General features: G+C 44.1%; 1 protein-coding gene across 5 annotated transcripts in view; it reads right to left on the reverse strand.

Annotated features, from left to right (window-relative positions):
- The window catches only part of ptp4a3a (protein tyrosine phosphatase 4A3a), a 65,398-nt gene extending 62,976 nt beyond the window's left edge, over positions 1-2,422 (reverse strand). For 4 of the 5 annotated variants that reach the window (XM_060904618.1, XM_060904613.1, XM_060904617.1 and 1 more), the window contains exon 1: positions 2,335-2,422. The gene's annotated coding sequence lies outside the window, so the exon portion shown is untranslated. The remainder of the gene's footprint in view (positions 1-2,334) is intronic. The other variant, XM_060904614.1, reaches the window with a different exon arrangement.
- Between the last annotated feature and the right edge of the window lie 5,373 nt (positions 2,423-7,795).

Raw genomic sequence — 7,795 nt, forward strand, 5'->3', positions numbered from 1 at the left:
CCTGTGATGACCTGGCGACTTGTCCAGGGTGTACCCCGCCTTTCGCCCGTAGTCAGCTGGGATAGGCTCCAGCTTGTCTGCGACCCTGTAGAACAGGATAAAGCGGCTAGAGATAATGAGATGAGATCTTCAGTAGGTACGTGGGATCCGAAGCCTATCCCAGGAACACAACACAAGGTGGGAGGGAATACACCTTGGATGGGACACTCATGAGGGGCAATTTAATGTAACTGGTACGGTATGTTTTTGGGAGGAAACCAGAGAACCCAGAAGAAACCTGTGCAGACACAGGAAGAACATCTGAAACAAAGAGTATAACCCGAGATCAAACCTGAGACCATGGATAATAATTATAATTATAATAAATGTATTAACTGATAGTGCCTGTGTTACATTGAATATGCTCACATGCGCATTACAGGAAACAAATTACAATAAAATATAGTTAGCCTTTTTTACGCCCAGGTCAAACACTGTACCCCACACAAACAATAGGTTTTGCTCACCTGCATCCAGCTCATCCCATGCAAAGCACGGCACCCAACCCAGACCCACGATATATAAATATAAGACATTTAAATAAGATTGGCTGGCTTTTTTCATGGTATATCAGATATACTCCATTCAGCTAGCATGATATTGAGCAAGTTGAAGACGAGTAGCTGAATGGAATACATCCGATATACCATGAAAAAAAGCCAGCCAATATTATTATAATACACACACATTCCTTTCGGATGTTCAACATGTCTTTCTTTCAAAATTCTCTCAAAATCTCCCATATTTAACCAAGCAAACCTGGCGGCCATGTTGGTTTACAAATTGTCACAGCTGCTCGCTAGCGCGGAAGTTTTCCGTCACCGACGTACGACATTACGTTGTCTTGACAACCGTCCAATATCGTAAACCATATTCAACGCTCATTCTCCATTGGATAGAGTGACGAAATACACGCAGGATATGCGATATGCTAACAATATTGCATGCTATCAAATGAAATGATTGAAACCTACTAGAAGGGAATAGAACACATTTTTATTCCATCGAAGAAGTGTCCTGTACGTAGAATAATCATAAATATTACACAAACTTCACTAAAATATATATATTATATACAAATATCTAAGTAATGTCATAATAGTAAAGTAAAGAAAATTAGATATAAAATTCGAGATGTTATTATATGCCCAGTATCATACTCCTCATCATCATCTTTTGGCTGCTCCCAATTAGGGGGTCGCCACAGCGGATCTTTTGTCTCCACTGCTCCCTGTCTTCCGCATCCTTCTCTACCACACCTGCCACTTTCATGTCCTCTCTCATCACATCCATGTATCTCCTCGTTTTCATGTGCCTGGCAGCTCCATCCTCAACATTCTCCTTCCAGCATGCTCTGCATCTCTTCTCAGGATGTGCCTGTACCATCTCAGTCTCATAATTCCCAAGCTCTCCACATGTGCTGTCCCTCTGACGTGCTCGTCCCTTATCCTCTCCAACCTTGTCGCTCCCATCCTCAACTTTGCCTCCTGTCTCTTCGGTCTCCAATCCATACGGTACATCACAGCTGGTCTCATGACTGTCTTATACATCTTACCTTGCGACTTTATCACAAACGACTCCCGAAATCCTTCTCCAACTGCTCCACCCTGCCTGCACTCTCGTTCTCACCTCACTATCGCAGCCCCCATTTTCCTGCACAGTTGACCCCTGGTACTTGAATTCACCCGTATTACGGTATATGCCCAGTATAATATTTTTTTAAATTGCTGATTCAGTTTGTATAATGGCCAGCATGGTGGTGTAGTGGTTAGCGCTGTCGCCTCACAGCAAGAAGGTCCGGGTTCGAGCCCCGTGGCCGGCGAGGGCCTTTCTGTCCGGAGTTTGCATGTTCTCCCCGTGGGTTTCCTCCGGGTGCTCCGGTTTCCCTCACAGTCCAAAGACATGCAGGTTAGGTTAACTGGTGACTCTAAATTGACCGTAGGTGTGAATGTGAGTGTGAATGGTTGTGTGTCTATGTGTCAGCCCTGTGATGACCTGGCGACTTGTCCAGGGTGTACCCCGCCTTTCACCCGTAGTCAGCTGGGATAGGCTCCAGCTTGCCTGCGACCCTGTAGAACAGGATAAAGCGGCTAGAGATAATGAGATGAGATGAGTAGTGGTGGTGGTGGTTGATGTTGATGCATTTCCCTCTAGATCAGGTGTGAAGATTGTTATTCCACATGGCGAGTGTTGCATGTGATGGAGAGTAAAACCAGTATCAACCACAGAAACCAGCACCCACGGTGTTAAAGAGGTGCAGAACAAACCCCGGCGGATGAGATGAAAGGCACTTACCCGGAGCTTCTCCAGCACGCGCTGTTCCGTCGTTTGCCGTAGAGCACGCGAGCACAAACCGTCCCGCGTGCATGTGAGACACACTCACTTTACTCACAGCCCTTCGGCTTGGCTCGTGACGTCAGAGTGCGCGCGTCACCGGCGCCGCCTGCGCGCGTGGATTGGTGCAAGTTCCACACCGTCAGGAAGCGCGTGCCCGCGCGCGTGCTTTGATCTACTTCTGAGGACCAGATGTCCCCACAAGGAGAGTGAACATCTGAAAACTGTGACCTTGTGGGGACATTTGGATGGCCCCTATAAGGAAAGTATTCTTGTTGTTGTTTTAACAGAACAAACAAACAAACAAACAAGAGCCAGAAAGTTTCCTTGTCACTACTGAGGTTGAGGTGCAGGAACTGCATTAATTATTATGTCAGTGGAAGGTCCTCAGAAGGATAGTTGTGTGTGTGTGTGTGTGTGAGAGAGAAATCCTTCAGGACATAGAGCCATCTAGTGGTCTATCACCACCACTACCATCATCATCATCACCACACTACACCAGAGGTGGACAGTAGCAAAGTACATTTCCACTACCGTTCAAAAGTTTAGGGTCACTTTGAAATGTCCTTATTTTTGAAAGAAAAGCACAATGAAGATCACTTTAAACTAATCAGAAATCCACTCTATACATTGCTAATGTGGTAAATGACTATTCTAGCTGCAAATGTGTGGTTTTTGGTGCAATATCTCCATAGGTGTATAGAGGCCCATTTCCAGCAACTCTCACTCCAGTGTTCTAATGGTACAATGTGTTTGCTCATTGCCTCAGAAGGCTAATGGATGATTAGAAAACCCTTGTACAATCATGTTAGCACAGTTGAGCTCTTTAGAGAAGCTATAAAACTGACCTTCCTTTGAGCAGATTGAGTTTCTGGAGCATCACATTTGTGGGGTCGATTAAATGCTCAAAATGGCCAGAAAAATGTCTCGACTATATTTTCTATTCATTTTACAACTTATGGTGGTAAATAAAAGTGTGACTTTTCATGGAAAACACAAAATTGTCTGGGTGACCCCAAACTTTTGAACGGTAGTGTACTTGAGTACAGTTTGTGTATCTGTACTTCCATCCATCCATTATCTGTAGCTGCTTTATCCTGTCCTACAGGGTTGCAGGCAAGCTGGAGCCTATCCCAGCTGACTATGGGTGAGAGGCGGGGTACACCCTGGACAAGTGGCCACATTCACACCTACGGTCAATTTAGAGCCACCAGTTAGCCTAACCTGCATGTCTTTGGACTGTGGAGGAAACACACAGGGAGAACATGCAAACTCCACACAGAAAGGCCCTTGCCAGCCGCTGGGCTCGAACCCAGGACCTTCTTGCTGTGAGGCGACAGTGCTAACCACTACACCACCGTGCCGCCCTATCTGTACTTTACTTGAGTATTTTTTTTTTTTTTTGGGGGGGGACTTATGATTTTAACTTCACTACATTTGAAAGGCAAATATCGTACTTTTCACTCCACTACATTTCTATCAAGCTCCTCGTTACTCGTTACTGTGAAGCAGCTTTGAAAGCGGATGTTTTTTCTTTTCTTTTCTAAAACATGATCGATTTTTTCGCAGGCGACACTGAGACAGCCTGTCAGTAATCACTAGGGTCACGTCACGTCCATAGACTGTATAAAATCAAGTTCAGTTATTTCTCAGCAGCGTTATTTAACACGATCAGTTGATGGCAGAATGGAAGGAGGCGGTTCTTCTGGAGAAGAAGAACTGCACTCATGGCCATACCTAGAACCCATGTTTCAGTTTTCTGAAAGGATTAAAGATTTGTTTCGTTTTAAATGTTTGCCAAAAACTCGCCGTCCAACCTGCTGAAGCATATTGAGGTATATAAACGTTTTATTCTGAGAGAAAGCTTGCAACGAAGTTGTCTGCACTTTTAGAGCTAGCGATAATGTTGCAATAGCTATGCAGTCTGGTTAGTCAAAGGACTTTCTATGAAGTTGCCATAGCCTTGTCCATGGCTAACGTTAACACATAGCTAGTTAACTTGGACACTGTTAGTTAGCATGTAAAAATGGAGTTATGCTAACGTGAATAATGTTAACTTATCTGAAGTCCTTTCAGAAATATGTTTGAGCATAATCTTGCCAAATAAACAAAATGTAGAAATCTTTCTTTTCTAGTAACGTTAGCTAGCCACTATGATTTCGAGTTTGAAAAGAGTTTGCTAGCATGTCAGGTGGAGCTTCACTGACTAGCTAGCTTAATGTTAACCCAGATAGCATTACAGTCCGTGGCTGATGTTCTAAGGTCCGCATTGGCTCTGTCTGACAGGCCAACCCTTTCCCCAGGTCAGCATCAGATGTGAGCAGAATGATACACACAGTGATAGGTTTATACACTCGTGGGGTGGGACCGCGCGGGCACGCTCTTCAACAGTTTCAACAGACACCAACAATTTCTTCAACAGTTTCAACAGACACCATTTCAGTCCAGTCCACTCACTGTATGCAGCACTTGGCAGACTTTTTCGGTAAGTGCCTTTTCGACATTAAGTTGTTTTATGATACGATTCTTTTGGATGAATAACCATAGTATTTTATGGAACGAAGGGCGGCATGGTGGTGTAGTGGTTAGCGCTGTTGCCTCACAGCAAGAAGGTCTGGGTTCGAGCCCTGTGGCCGGCGAGGACCTTTCTGTGTGGAGTTTGCATGTTCTCCCCGTGTCCGCGTGGGTTTCCTCCGGGATAGGCTCCAGCTTGCCTGCGACCCTGTAGAACAGGATAAAGCGGCTAGAGGAGATGAGATGAGATAATCAATGGTTTCAGCTCTAATTGCCAGAAGTTTTGGTTAAATCATTTACACCAATCATGTAGGGAAGGATTGCTGGATATACTTGTGTTTGAATCATGCCATTCTGAGAACTGATAAATGTTTTTCATCTTCAGGTACAATGGGCTGAGCACAACGCTAATGATGTGTGATTGTAGAGAGGGGTGCTCTCTGAGGGCGCAGTCACACCGGGAAGTTTGGTCAGTTTCCTCCGTTGGTTTGGTTCGTTTGTAGTGGTGTGATCACTGATTAAATCACGTGTGAAGACTTTGTACCAATACCATACACTGCCATTTTCTTTCTTTCTTTTTAACCTAATTTTTAAAGCCATGGTTCATTTGACATGCTGGGCCTGTGTGAACTTCAGGACATTTTGGTGTGAAAGCAACCTCTCTTACCTCAGCGACAGCATACATAAGGTTCACTTTACAAGCCTGGACCATGAACTTGAGTACATTTTGCTGTGAAAGCCTCATCTCAGCTCTCATCTCATTATCTCTAGCCGCTTTATCCTGTTCTACAGGGTCGCAGGCAAGCTGGAGCCTATCCCAGCTGACTACGGGCGAAAGGCAGGGTACACCCTGGACAAGTCGCCAGGTCATCACAGGGCTGACACATAGACACAGACAACCATTCACACTCACACCTACGGTCAATTTAGAGTCATCAGTTAACCTAACCTGCATGTCTTTGGACTGTGGGGGAAACCGGAGCACCCGGAGGAAACCCACGCGGACATGGGGAGAACATGCAAACTCCGCACAGAAAGGCCCTCGCCGGCCACGGGGCTCGAACCCGGACCTTTTTGCTGTGAGGCGACAGCGCTAACCACTACACCACCGTGCCGCCGCTGTGAAAGCCATCTGTTTTATATCCATGTTTTACTTGTATGGTGCTTATAATGCAGTTCAGCACTTAATCCGTGTTTTACATACAACCCCGATTCCAAAAAAGTTGGGACAAAGTACAAATTGTAAATAAAAACGGAATGCAATGATGTGGAAGTTTCAAAATTCCATATTTTATTCAGAATAGAACATAGATGACATATCAAATGTTTAAACTGAGAAAATGTATCATTTAAAGAGAAAAATTAGGTGATTTTAAATTTCATGACAACAACACATCTCAAAAAAGTTGGGACAAGGCCATGTTTACCACTGTGAGACATCCCCTTTTCTCTTTACAACAGTCTGTAAACGTCTGGGGACTGAGGAGACAAGTTGCTCAAGTTTAGGGATAGGAATGTTAACCCATTCTTGTCTAATGTAGGATTCTAGTTGCTCAACTGTCTTAGGTCTTTTTTGTCGTATCTTCCATTTTATGATGCGCCAAATGTTTTCTATGGGTGAAAGATCTGGACTGCAGGCTGGCCAGTTCAGTACCCGGACCCTTCTTCTACGCAGCCATGATACTGTAATTGATGCAGTATGTGGTTTGGTATTGTCATGTTGGAAAATGCAAGGTCTTCCCTGAAAGAGACGTCATCTGGATGGGAGCATATGTTGCTCTAGAACCTAGATATACCTTTCAGCATTGATGGTGTCTTTCCAGATGTGTAAGCTGCCCATGCCACACTCACTAATGCAACCCCATACCATCAGAGATGCAGGCTTCTGAACTGAGTGCTGATAACAACTTGGGTCGTCCTTCTCCTCTTTAGTCCGAATGACACGGCGTCCCTGATTTCCATAAAGAACTTCAAATTTTGATTCGTCTGACCACAGAACAGTTTTCCACTTTGCCACAGTCCATTTTAAATGAGCCTTGGCCCAGAGAAGACGTCTGCGCTTCTGGATCATGTTTAGATACGGCTTCTTCTTTGAACTATAGAGTTTTAGCTGACAACGGCGGATGGCACGGTGAATTATGTTCACAGATAATGTTCTCTGGAAATATTCCTGAGCCCATTTTGTGGATTTCCAATACAGAAGCATGCCTGTAGGTGATGCAGTGCCGTCTAAGGGCCCGAAGATCACGGGCACCCAGTATGGTTTTCTGGCCTTAACCCTTATGCACAGAGATTCTTCCAGATTCTCTGAATCTTTTGATGATATTATGCACTGTAGATGATGATATGTTCAAACTCTTTGCAATTTTACACTGTCGAACTCCTTTCTGATATTGCTCCACTATTTGTCGGCGCAGAATTAGGGGGATTGGTGATCCTCTTCCCATCTTTACTTCTGAGAGCCGCTGCCACTCCAAGATGCTCTTTTTATACCCAGTCATGTTAATGACCTATTGCCAATTGACCTAATGAGTTGCAGTTTGGTCCTCCAGCTGTCCCTTTTTGGTACCTTTAACTTTTCCAGCCTCTTATTGCCCCGTCCCAACTTTTTTGAGATGTGTTGCTGTCATGAAATTTCAAATGAGCCAGTATTTGGCATGAAATTTCAAAATGTCTCACTTTCGACATTTGATATGTTGTCTATGTTCTATTGTGAATACAATATCAGTTTTTGAGATTTGTAAATTATTGCATTCCGTTTTTATTTACAATTTGTACTTTGTCCCAACTTTTTTGGAATTGGGGTTGTATATGGTGATGTATACGATGCAGTTCAGCACTTTGAACATTGTTGGCATTGTTCGTTTAACTTTTTTTTTTGCACTGTTCATTATTGCACTGTGCCAGA

The sequence above is a fragment of the Neoarius graeffei genome, chromosome 22 (assembly GCF_027579695.1).
Source record: "Neoarius graeffei isolate fNeoGra1 chromosome 22, fNeoGra1.pri, whole genome shotgun sequence".
Lineage (NCBI taxonomy): Eukaryota > Metazoa > Chordata > Actinopteri > Siluriformes > Ariidae > Neoarius > Neoarius graeffei.